The sequence below is a fragment of the Lissotriton vulgaris genome, chromosome 2_1 (assembly GCF_964263255.1).
Source record: "Lissotriton vulgaris chromosome 2_1, aLisVul1.2, whole genome shotgun sequence".
Lineage (NCBI taxonomy): Eukaryota > Metazoa > Chordata > Amphibia > Caudata > Salamandridae > Lissotriton > Lissotriton vulgaris.
In genome coordinates, this window is record NC_141687.1 from 1,556,655,136 (window position 1) to 1,556,667,993 (window position 12,858).

At 46.2% G+C, this 12,858-nt stretch overlaps 1 protein-coding gene across 1 annotated transcript in view; it reads right to left on the minus strand.

The window, feature by feature from the left end:
- The window catches only part of LOC147732901 (uncharacterized), a 447,397-nt gene that overhangs the window by 294,620 nt on the left and 139,919 nt on the right, over positions 1-12,858 (minus strand). The window contains exon 2 of the mRNA XM_086957443.1: positions 2,261-2,331. The gene's annotated coding sequence lies outside the window, so the exon portion shown is untranslated. The remainder of the gene's footprint in view (positions 1-2,260; positions 2,332-12,858) is intronic.

Below are 12,858 nucleotides of genomic sequence, written 5' to 3' on the forward strand. Positions count from 1 at the left end.
GTGATTGTTGTTGCAGTGACAACATTTCTGCATGTTGCTTGGCTCACCGTATTCGTAGTATGAAGCAATGAAGGTTGATATGCCTTTTTATTATAGGCTCCTGCCTGCTCCCTGGTAGTCCAGTGGGAGAGCCTTGCGTTAGTTAAAAGTCCCCAATTAAACCATTTGTTGGCGACCTGAGAGTAAAGATTTGATCAACCTCAGTGCTGAATCGCTAATTCCTAGGTCCTGCAAACAGTCAACCAGTACATCGTATTAAAGGCCCCTGAGAGATCAAGTAACATAAGCACTGCATTGCCTCCCTTATCGAGTGATGACCTGATTCCTTCAGGGGCAGTAAGCAGAGCAGATTCAGTACTGTGGTGTTCTCTGAAGCCAAATTGCAAAACACCCAGTAGATGATTGGTCTCGAGAAAGGAAGAGAGTTGGGTATTTGTGATTTTCTCTGCAACCTTGGCTGGAAAGGGGAGTCGTATGATTGGTCGATTGTTATGAGGATCAAGGGTAGGTGTTTTTAGTAAAGGAAGCACAGATGCTGCTTTCCAGATGGTGGAAAAGATAGCCGCAAGGTGACGGGCTATCAATTCCGGTATCATATGAACCACCCTAAGGGGGCATGGGTTGCTAGGTATGAGTACCGCAATCTGTGCTGCTGGGGGAGAGGTGAATTGCCTAAAGGTGGTTGACTTGGGGCTTGAGTTTGCAAGACTGGTTACTGCACTGCCATTGTTGAAGTTGTTAAAGGTGTTCAAGAGTTTAGTCTGAAAGCTCTAGAGAGGAGGTAGCCGCTTCAGTTTCGATCGGGATGGTCAGTTTTTTTTATGGTTTGAAAGAGGGTTTTAGAGGTGTTTGTGGCTAAATTAATTTGAGCTGTAAATTATTTTGATTTGGCCTGCAGACCAGACTCTTTATAACTACTAAGACCAGGTTGACTTGGATCTCTCACATCTTCTGAAGCAAGCACCGCGTTTTGCTTACCACCATGAGCAGTTGGTTTGGAGGATCTGGGAGGAGACATACGTCATCATGTTTCAAAGCAGGGGGGGGCGGGGGCAACGCAGCCCATGCAGTGCATAAAGGCCGCAGGGCTCAGTTGACCCAATTCAGCTTAATGTCTACAAACATTTGTGAGATATGGGAGTTAAGGGCCTCCGATCACATTTTGCAAGGGCCCCTAATATTTTGTGTTACGATTAGGCCAGCCTGCAGGTACACAGCTGATCCGAACAGGTCTGGTGTTTGTTGCTGCTCTTACAATAGAAATTTATTACACACTAGTGTACAGAAAAATCCATTATGGTATAAAAGATTATTAGGATAAACCTGTAATTAGACACATTTTTCATTGTCGAAAGCAAACATAGGAGGAACTGCAGCTGTTCAACCTTGCATCAAGTGGTGCTAATTGATGCGAAACTAATAAGCTGACAGGAAGTCATACACCTCCACAGCAGCGAATGGACAGGCAGCAACACAAGCCACCCGGGACAAATCCAGGCAGGCAGATTGACAACAATGCTTACACAAAAAGACAAGCAAGGGCAACGTGCACAAGCAGCCACACAGAGACATTAAAGGACAGTGCATAGCCGATAGAGTTATCAGGAGATAAAGGCAGCCTGTGAAAACATTAAGACAGAGTGAGTGTCACAACAGAAAAGAACGAGGTTCATACAATGTTGGGCTAGGTGCAGATCTGTCAGGTTTCCCATAGTAAATGCGGCGCCAGTCCAGGTTTTTTTAATTTGATTTTTACGGGATTGCAGCACTTTTTTTTATAGTTGAATAAACAGGAGGACAAGTATTAGAATCGAAGAAAAAACCTGGACTGGAGAAGCCTATCACGCATGAACCTAGAAACTTGGCAAGGCTGAAGGGGACTAATAATACTTGGAGAATTTCCGTTTGCGGAGGCCTTTATATCATGCAGAGACAGCAAAAAGGACAAGGAAACTCTCTCTCTTTCTCTCAAACAGCAACCACAATAAACATAGCCTTGTATATACAACTATCAGTCTCATTGAACACTTAGACGGCCTGGGATTCAGGCAAGTAGATAGTGGACAAACGCGAGGACAGGCCGCCCAATGGCCTTTGTGTTCCTTATATGAAGCCAACAACTGTGGGAATATGGCTGGATTCTTCACTCAGCACCTTCTCTTTCTGAAAGATGCTCTATCGGGCTCTAAAAGCTGACACCCAAACATTTCTGTGGATGGACTACAGCAAAATTAGCAAGGAGGAATTCAAAACTACTTACATCTCTGGGAACTGTGCTGGCAAAACGCAGGGCTGCGATACACTGGGTTTTCCTCAATACAGCGGAGGTGACTAAATGGAGAAAAAAAGATTTGTTTGAATGGGCCATTGCAGATGAGCAACATATCAAGAGAACAGGTGGAGGTGAAAAACATACGGAGGACCTTACTGTGCGGAATGAAATGTTTATGAGGCTCACAGATCCCCCCCAAAAATAGGCTGTCCTGAAAGGTGAGGGCAATGTCTTGGGGATGGAAAACCCCAACAGATGTAAGAACTGCTCAACATATTGTGAACGGCAGGAAATGGGGTTAAGTTCACCTGTCCTGGAACTGTTATATGACTTCAAAAAGCGCAGCAGTCTGTATTGTGCGCACACTGTACCATTTGTTAGGTGTAACACAACTTTAGTAAACAAAAAAACACAAAAAACTACTTACAGCACCCTCAGTAAATATCCATTAAATGCCAATGGCCCCCAATTCATACTGACAAGTGCGCACAATGGCATTGCTAACACCTTCCACAGCAAAGCATTTATTACACGAAAAACATGGTAAAAAGGTCTCAGATATTATTACAAGTGCTTCAATGGAACCATGGCCAAACTGAAACAGGAATGAACTTAAAGCACTGATGGTGTTGTGAGAAACAGACTTAAACAGGGAAAAAATGAGAAGCTTCACTAGTGGAGAAGAGATGGTATGGGAACTCAAACACTTGTCCTAACTTTAACACTGTCCTTATCAATTTAACAGCGTAATTGAAGATTTTAGGCCCTCAGCAGCTATTGCCCCTCTCCAACCCTTACACCCCTGCCACTCATATAGTGTTTCTAACTCACACAACAGAGAGAAACACTCCAAAGGATATTCAGAGAAAGCCATGATGGGGCTTTGGAGAATAAAGGGAGGAAGGAAATATTAGCGAACACATGGCTATGACATATTTTTGCAACAGACCTATAAACAGAAGTGTCACCTATTTTTCTTTAGTCGCACTCATGTTATCAACCCCGAGAGGCAGAGTGGGTCATCCAGGATTAGGACCCATGGCTTTGCAGGCGCTCAAAGACTTGGATGCACTAGTTCACAAAGCTACTGCACTGATATTTCAGAAAACAAAGCATGTTCTTTTAGAAAAGAAGTATCTATTGAACTCCGCCCCAACATATTGAGACTTACATTTTTGCCAGAATTTCATATTTTATCCTCGTTCTATTATTTATATAACATTGATTTTTTGCTGCGCTGTGTTCGGTAGCCCTGAGGTCTTCGTGACAGGGGCACATAGGAATGCTTACTTCTATTTCTTTAAAAACTGCTTGAAAAGAGGGAGGAGATTAAACCCGCCAAATGCCAAACACACACTTGAAAGCCAAACTAGTTTGACTGCTGCTGGAAGGGATTAGGGAAAATCCAGCAGATCCACAGTCAAAAGCACCTCAACTTTTATTAAAACAGCAGGAGTTGCAAAGCCCCAAATCACAGTGGTGGAAAGAATAATAAGAGGATGCCCTCTCCCGATTAGGCGTCAACTGCAATGTAGATTCCCTTCATTGTGATAACCATCACCTTTTCACTGAGATGTCCTAAGAAGCAAGTCATATAGCACACGGATCAAAGCACACAGATGACAAAAGATTATGGCAATCGCTCAAGCTGAGCTGCTTTCAGTATGAGGAGGCAGGTAATGCCGTCATGTTGGCGGAAAAGATTGATGTCCACATAGAAGTTATCAGTCCAGGAAAAAAGGCTCGGCTTGAAGGTGACCTTTAAGAGCTGCATTTATGACATTCTGCAGTAGAAATGAAAGAATGGTAAGGAAGAAAGAAACCGAAAAGAAGCTGAGACAAGGCATCATTACAAGAGTAGAGGCCTTCTTCTTCGGTCAGTCTGCTATGCGCAAAGCCCCCACGATCAATTTCTTAGAATCTGTAACTGAGAATTCTGGGAACACTGATGATCTGTACATATTTTCCTGGGAACTCTGGTTGCTGAAAGAAGCTGAAATCTCAGGATGTGGTAAAGGTGTGGAACAGGATATTAAGTTGAAAGCGGGAGCAATAACTGTAACACAAACTTCGTAAAACACAAAGTTAGACCTGTTCAGCGTGGGAGATGAGTTGAAAGAATTATTGAATGCTATGTGCAAGGCTGGTATCACTGAAACCACCAATTTGTCAGAATGAATTGCAACTGCTGTTTTAGCTAAAATCAGGCAGTAAAACGTCTATGTGCTGATTTACTTCCATAAAGCAATATTGTTATTGATTGCCAAGAATACAAGAGATTTTAATGGCTATTAGATGATCAACTTGTTTCTCCATAATAGACCGTAAATCAGCTTATCCTCAAGTGTATTTGTACAAACAATCAGAAGATTTGACAACTTTTAGTATACTCTTTGGCCCATTTAAATATTTAAGGCTACTTTCTGGTTTGGAATTCCGTTGACAGTGTTTTTCAAAAACTCATGGATGCATTTCTTAAAGGCATCAAGAAGTACAAGTGTTCCAGGATGATATTTTGATATTTGCTAAGAATGATGAAGAGCCTAACATAATTCTGGATCATGTACTTAGTATTTTGTGTGAGAGCGATATGTCTGTTTCTAAGGGTAAGTGCAAACTATTAGTTAAAAACCTTGATTATCTTGGTTACATCCTTTTAGCTGATGGCATCAACCCAAAACAGTCTCATTGATGCCATCATAAATGCTCCCACACCTCAGTGGAAAAGATTCTCTAAGATTATTTTTTTAGGGCTAAGTGAGTATTATGCAAGATTTGTTCAAAGGTATGCCATTGCTGTTGAACCGTTGAGACATCTTGTACGCAAGAGAGAAAAACTTTTGTGAACAAAAGAACAGGATGAAGAATTTCAAAATAATAACGCCACGATAATGTCTGAACCTTTCACCATTCAATGGTAAAGATAAGTACTCTATAATTGGTGACCAATGTTCCATTGTGTTAGGAGCTGTGTCAACACAATTGCAGAAAAACAAGGAACAACTATTGTTTTCATCACATACACCCTTAAAGATGCAGAAAAACATTACAGCATCATTGAAAGGGAGAGTTTGTGTGTGCGTGGGCTGTTGAAAAGTTTAAAACGTATCTTTTCGGTCAATCATTTTGACCTCATTACTGATCATATGCCACTTTTGTGTCTCATGAGTGGTAATGGTACAGGATTAGCCTTGTCGAGATTTGTTTCGGATAATGTCTAGATTTCAAAAATACCTATTTTTATACTAATATATTCCAGGCAGCAAAGGCTGCAGGGCAGACTGCCTTTCATGATTACCTATAGGCAGTCACCCTGACCTCAGTGATGGTTAGGATCTTGAGTGTGTCGTTACTGCTGTGGATCTATCTGTTTCACTGAAGGACACACTGGTGAAGATGGCTGAATGAAAGCATGCTGCTGTGTTGAGGGAAGTTAAGAAATGTGCAGTTAACGGTTGGCCACCGGTTAGAAACTTGCCTAAATCTATTGTCTCGTTTCAACAAATTTCTTCAGAATTATCCATAGAAAATTTTATTTTGACCCGACAAGGATTATTTATTCCACCAAAGAGTTGGAAGAACAAAATACTTCAGATTGTTCATAGTGGGCATCCTGGTATGTCTGGAACAAAGAAACTTTTATGTGTGACCTAGCATGGACACTTGTTAGGAATAGTTTATTGGTAAATGTCCACAGTGTTTTTCATTCGACAAACATTGGAAGGTCAGCAAAACTAAGTCTGGTTTTAATCCCTTTGCTGCAAAGCCATGGCTCAAAGTTGCAATTGATTTTGCACGACCTTTTCACGGAATATGAGATTTTTAATTTTATTGACTGATCATTATTCAAAATGATTGTGCAGAAGAATTTCAAAAGAAGAGTACTTCACATATTGGTCTCTGATAAAGGTACTCATTTTACTTTTAAAAAATATTGGAATTCTTATGAAAATATAGCATAAAACACGAAAGGACAACTTTGTATTTTCCTTTGTTATTTCCTTTGTTTTTTTGAAAGAACCAATACATTGTTTCAAGGAGGTTATACAAACAGCTTAAGTCATGAATGTTCCAAGAGAGAAAATGCAAAGTTATTTAAATACTCTGCGTACGGTCTCTGGTTTTCCACCACTTTTTCTACTTAAAGGTAGAGTGGCAAAAACTCGACTTACATCTCAGGGGTCAGATAAAGAAACACATTATTGCTATTTAGATGGCATAATATAGGAACATGCCAGTACTGATGTATGTGTGTGTTTTGAACGGATTAAAAACATGCAAAACACATGCATTTAAAGTGGGGAATTATTGGAGCGCTTTTCTCACACTGCTGTTTAGTACAAAGATTGAGGGTGGTAGAACAAAGGATCTGTTGTAAAAGTCAAACCTTTTCAGAAGAAATTGATTGAAGGAAGAGAAAGGAACTGTTTGGGAAGAGATTATGCATTGTGGGTTCTACAGTCTAATTCTGGCTCTACAAGTGTTTCGCAGAATGTTGTGCATGTTCAGAATTAATTCAATGGTCTTTCTCAAAATGCCAACACAGATATTATTAGGGTAGAAGTGCACTAACATGACATGCGAAGTGATGTTTGAGTTAATGCGGATGGCGTTTCATTGTATGTTGTATCAAAAAGAAATAAAGTTGCCAATCAAGTATGAAATGTATTTATTATATTACAATTTTTGTTATACTATATTTGCAAAGTTGTTTGTTTTATCTCTGGAAAGGGAGATGTTATATTGTGTGTTTCCTTTTAGTACTATGTTCCATTTGTCTTCCATTTCTTGCGAGCCTGAAAGTTCCAATGCTGTGCAGGGATCAGTTTCTTTCTGGACTTCTCACGTGACAGCATTTGCACCTGTTGCTCCTGCATCCACTGAGCTTCATGGGTTTATGTTTGGTCTTTGTTCTTCGAATAAGGTATCCTTCTCCAAAACAATGGCGTCTTGGAATACAACAATGGTGCAACGCCACACACAATGGAGCAAACAGTATATTCCGGTTAATGGCAGGAGAAGTTTACAAATACCCAATCTGCCTGGGCAGTTGAGACCTGAGAGAGTGAGGCAGAGAGAGAGTGAGGCAGAGAGAGAGAGAGAGAGAGAGAGAAAAAGAGAGAGAGGGAGAGGAGTAGAAGGGAGGCAGAGAGGGTCGAAGAGGGAAAAGGGAGAACAGAATGGGAAGGGGAGGGAGAAAAGGAGAGAGAATGAGAGAGTGTGTGTGTCAGTCTGGCCTATGATCGGTTGATGGTAAGATAAGTGCAGTGACAAGGAGTCTTCGTCATCACAGACCCACCAGATGGATTACTAGTACAGGTAAGGTGACTCCATCACAAGGGCCAAACTTACATAAGACTAACTCATGCCAGTAAAGACTGAAATTATGTCAAAAGAAACGACTGAATAGGGGGGGCGCTAGAGGGCGCACGAGCTGAATGGCCGCACTCTAGTGTGGCTCCGGCCGCCTGGCATTCCTATCCTGCTTTAATCCTTTAAATCTGCGACCACCCTCCTGAAAAACGACTGGGGGGTAGATATACCTCTGCTGCACACTCTGTCCGAGTTTGGTGATCCTACGACCTGCGGTGACGGAGTTAGACCGAGGTGTATCGGGAGCGGCAGAGGCCCCGGTCTGGGTCCTCGCTGGCGGCGGCGCTGGAATTCACGCGACGCCCAGGACTGACACGTGGCGTGTAGGCCGCGAAACGCCGCGCGCGCCAAACTCACACGAGCCCGTACCCAGTGGCCCCGGTAGTGGATTTCTGCCTACCCGGGTGGATTTCTATGCCGGCTACGAACCCTGTGGCGCATTGGGAACTGAGACAAACACCGTTTGACTACTGCACGCCGGGTCTCGCCCGCCTCTGGGTGCTGCCCGCCCGCGGAACCCCTAACAGTGCGGCTTGGACCCGTGGTACGCTTCCTTCTGTCCCGGCATGGGGAAGCCGGACACGCGGCAGCCCAAGCTGCAATTTGAACCAGCAACGCAAAAGAAAGGGACTAAGCAGACGGGGGATAGCACTCAACCGAGGAGCCCGGCAGCGGAGGTAACCCCCATGGTCCCCGAGATCGCCACGATGCTACAAGAGATGCGACAGGGATTTGCCACAGTGGTGGACAAGGTGGACAGGCTCTCCGCTCGGATGGACGGCATCGTCCAAAAAATGGATGTACATGAAGAGCGGTTGACGGAGGCCGAGCGCCGAATATCCGAAACCGAAGACGCCACGACATCGCAGGCCACGAGGCTCTCTCGCATGGACAATGTGCTAAGGGTGATAGCCGCCAAGAACGAAGAATTGGAGGCAAGGAGCAGGCGGAACAACGTACGAATCACAGGTGTTCCGGAGTCCACAAACACGGGGCGGATGGAGCTCTACGTTGAACGACTGTTAATGGCCACAGTGGGGGAAGAGGCCCTCTCCAAACAGTTTATAGTGGAACGTGCCCATCGCTCCCTTGGACCCCAACCTCAACCGGGTGCCCCACCAAGGCCCATTATTGCATGGCTGCTAAATTATCGTGACCGGGATGCAGCGTTGAAAGCGGCCAGAGCGAACCAGAATCTTACCTATGAGGGAGTGTCCTTTTCCATCTACCCGGACTTTACACCGGTAGTCCAGGAACAACGCAGAAAATTTCTGGCTGTAAAGAGGAAACTGAGAGGGCTGAATATTGACTATGCATTACTTTATCCCGCCAAGCTGCGTGTGACCCACCAGGGCACGCAACACTTTTTCTTGAATCCACAGCAAGTCGAAGACTACATTAAAACCCTGCCTAAACGAGACAAGAGAGCTGCACAGGCGGAAGGCGGACATGACTCTGGAGCGGAATGAATAGGATTCGATACCCTCCACATTTGCTGGTTAATGTCGACTACTGCATTGGTTTACAGCTTTTGCGATGACCCCCCAGGAGGCTAGGGCTGGGTGGTCCCGCAGGTACAGTTGCATGCCAGGCCCCCACCCCCCCATGCTCTCTCATTCGCCCGGACAGAGACGGTAAGAATGGAGGAGACTGCGGAGAGGAGAGGTGGGGGTGGACGACGGTGCACCTCTAGAACCCCGAGCGGGTGTGCCCCACAGGACTTGCTAAATGCACTTTTGCTGTTGTGTTGTTGTGGGTTTGCTAAGGGAGGGGGGTGGGCACCGGGTACTGGCGAGTTGGGGGCGCTTCAGTGGGAGGGGGGGGGCATGTGCACTTCTAATTCTTCGACCATCTGCCTACTGCGGGGTGGGATGGTTCACTGATATTGCTATGAAGGGGGGGACCGTAGACCGCTCGGTGTGGTCGACCAGGCTGTTATGTGACGTAAATACTGATGGCTGCATGGTCTGTCAGTTCGTATCGATTTTACTGTTATGTGGTAGACTCTCAGGATGGAGGACACCTATTTGAATGTTCTTACTTGGAATGTGCGGGGATTGGGGAACCATCGGAAGAGGAGACACGTTCTGGGCTACTTGGACCGGCATAATGTACATATAGCCTTTCTACAGGAAACACACTTTGCACCTCACAGGACACACGCCTTCGGTAATAGATGGGCTTCATGTACTGCGTCCTCATCATATTCCTCCTATGCCCGAGGTACTGTAATATTGGTGAAGAAGTCTACTCCCTTTCATATGGCTGGCTCAAGGGCGGATACACAGGGGAGATATTGTCTGATATTGGGTAGATTGGGGCGTGTGACAGTGACCCTTGCATGTTGTTATGGGCCTAATGTGGACGACCCGCAATACTTTGAAACGCTTTGGGCTGCGATATTGGAAACAGGGTCGCAACACATAATATGGGGGGGAGATTTCAATGTGGCTGTTAACCCGACCCTGGACCGCTCACACCAAGCTCCACATCACTACACGAAAGGGCGGGAAGTACTGCGCGCCATTTTGGAAGAGAACCACCTTATAGATGCCTGGCGCGCACACTGCGGGCCGAAGAGGGAGGGTACGCATTTTACGGCACAGGCTAAATCCTGGGCTAGGCTTGATTATTTTTTTCTGACTACACAACTCTATGCCTCACTAACTTGTGCGCGACACCTCCCCAGAATATCTTCTGATCATGCCCCAGTTCATATTGCCCTGCGAGGGGCGGAGTTAGGCCCCCCTGTTACAGCGTGGCGCATGCAGACTGCGATGCTTTTAGATGAGGAGTTTAAGGAGGCACTTCGTGAGGAATGCTTGGATTTTTTTAAAAGAAATAAGGGCTCAGTGAAAGATGTCGAGACTATCTGGGATGCCTTTAAGGTCACACTGCGAGGTTTCTGTATTGCAAAGGGCTCTGGGGTGCTTAAAGCTATCCTGAATCGATTGAAGGCTTTGGAGGCGAGGCTGGGACGGGCGGAGGAAGTCCTCCGAACACGCCCTACTGGCGACACGCTTGCGGAGATAAGAGAATTAGTTACTGAATATTCGGATGAAGCTGCACGCGAGGCGAAGTTTCGGCATAAGTATTGGGTGGCGCGGAGATACGGGGAGGGTGAGAGGCCCGGGAAGGCGTTGGCCGCTACAGTCAGGCTTATGCGGACGCCTACTGCCATTTTGGAATTGGAAACTGCCGAGGGGCTTCTGCTCCGGGACTCCATGCAGATACTTAATGAATTTGTCAACCATTATAGTACTTTATACACCTCCAGGGGGTCGGGCGGGCCGTCTCTAGACGACTACCTCACGGATGTCGCGCTTGGGTGGCTGAGCGACGCTCAGCGGGCCTTTCTGAGTGCCCCGTTTGAGCTGGATGAGGTCAAAGAGGCAATCATGAGTATGCAGTCTGGCAAGGCCACGGGACTCGATGGCATCCCTGTCGAATTTTTCAAAACCTACATTGACTTCATGGCCCCAGTACTGCGGGAAGTGTATGAGGATGCCCTGGAAGTGGGTCATCTCCCTGCGTCCATGAGGACTGCACTGATCATCTCACTACTTAAGCCAGGAAAGCCTGCTTCGCACTGTGACTCCTACAGGCCCCTCTCGTTACTAACGTGCGATGTAAAGATACTGGCTAAGCTTATCGCCACACAAATTAGTCTGTTGCTGCCAAACCTTATCCTTCCAGATCAAGCGGGCTTCGTCCCAGGGAGAGCTACGTCCCACAACCTACGCACCTTCTTCTCAGTGTATGACTCCGTACATGAGGATTTGCCCATGGCGGCCATCTTTCTAGATGCCACCAAGGCATTTGACTCGCTGGAATGGGAATATGTCTTTAGAGTGCTGGGTCGCATGGGGTTTCCGGCCATCTTCATTTCCTGGATAAAGCTACTGTATACACGTCCTGCAGCCAGGGTCCTTATTAATGGGCAGCTCTCCCCAGAATTCGAGGTCTCCAGAGGGACCAGGCAGGGGTGCCCCCTATCCCCCCTCCTTTTTGCCATCGCCACGGAACCCCTAGCTGCTAAACTGCGGCAACACTACAAGAACAGCGCGCTAAGATGCTTCCAGAGACAGATCCTCATATCCATGTACGCAGACGACATCACACTGTATTTTCGACATCCACGGGATAACCTACACCCATTGCTTAGGGAATTCATTAGGTTCGGGGCCCTCTCAGGAGTGCAGATAAACTGGGCCAAATCTTGTATCTTCCCCCTCACCGCGTCCACGCATGCATTCCCACTGGAATACCCGCTTACATGGACTGAGGGTGACTTTAAGTACCTAGGTATTCACATCGAGAAGGATAGGGAGGCACTCATGAGGGCGAACTATGGTACGGCCATCAGCAAGATCGGCGACCAGGTTTCGCGGTGGATAACGCTTCCCCTTTCGATGGCGGGAAGAGCCTCTCTAGTTAAGATGATTGTGCTTCCGAAACTGCTTTATCTGTTCCTCAACATACCCTTTCACCCTGGTGCATACTTCTTTAAAAGGCTTCGATCGGAAATGCTTAAACTGGTGTGGGGTGGGAGACAACCCAGGCTCAAGTGGGAGGTACTGACTAGGCCTTATGTGCGGGGAAGATTCGGAGTGCCTGATTTCGAACTATACTTTCGGGCAGCCCAGGCGCATTACGCCTATTTCTGGGTGAGGCAGCCTAGGTACATGCCGCAACTGGCTGCGGAGCATTGGCTAGCGCACCCCACGCCTATAGAGGGAGCACTGTACACCATTGTGGAAGGTAGGGATAAGACCCCTAACACTCTGTCTAGCACTGTCACGGCCTGGGTGCGCATTTGTGACATGCTGGGACTGCAATTACTTTACGCCCCACTTATGCCCCTGACATACCACCCACAACTGCCACTGCTGCAGGAAACTGGCTTCCGAAAACTGCTGTCCAAAATTCATGTACACACGTGGGGGGACTTGTATAACAATGGCACGTTCCGCACCAGAGATCACCTATTTGGAGGCATACACCCTACTTCACTGGAGATCTTTTACTACCTGCGCCTGCGGCATGGGCTACAAGCCCTCACACCCGACTTTCCGCATGAGCCACCTGTCCTATTACCCTTGCAGCATATACTACAATTTGAGAACCCACGCAAACTGGTGTCTACGCTATATAGATCCATTCGGGCCCACATTGAGTACACTACACTTCCTGCCAAGGCAAAATGGGATCGG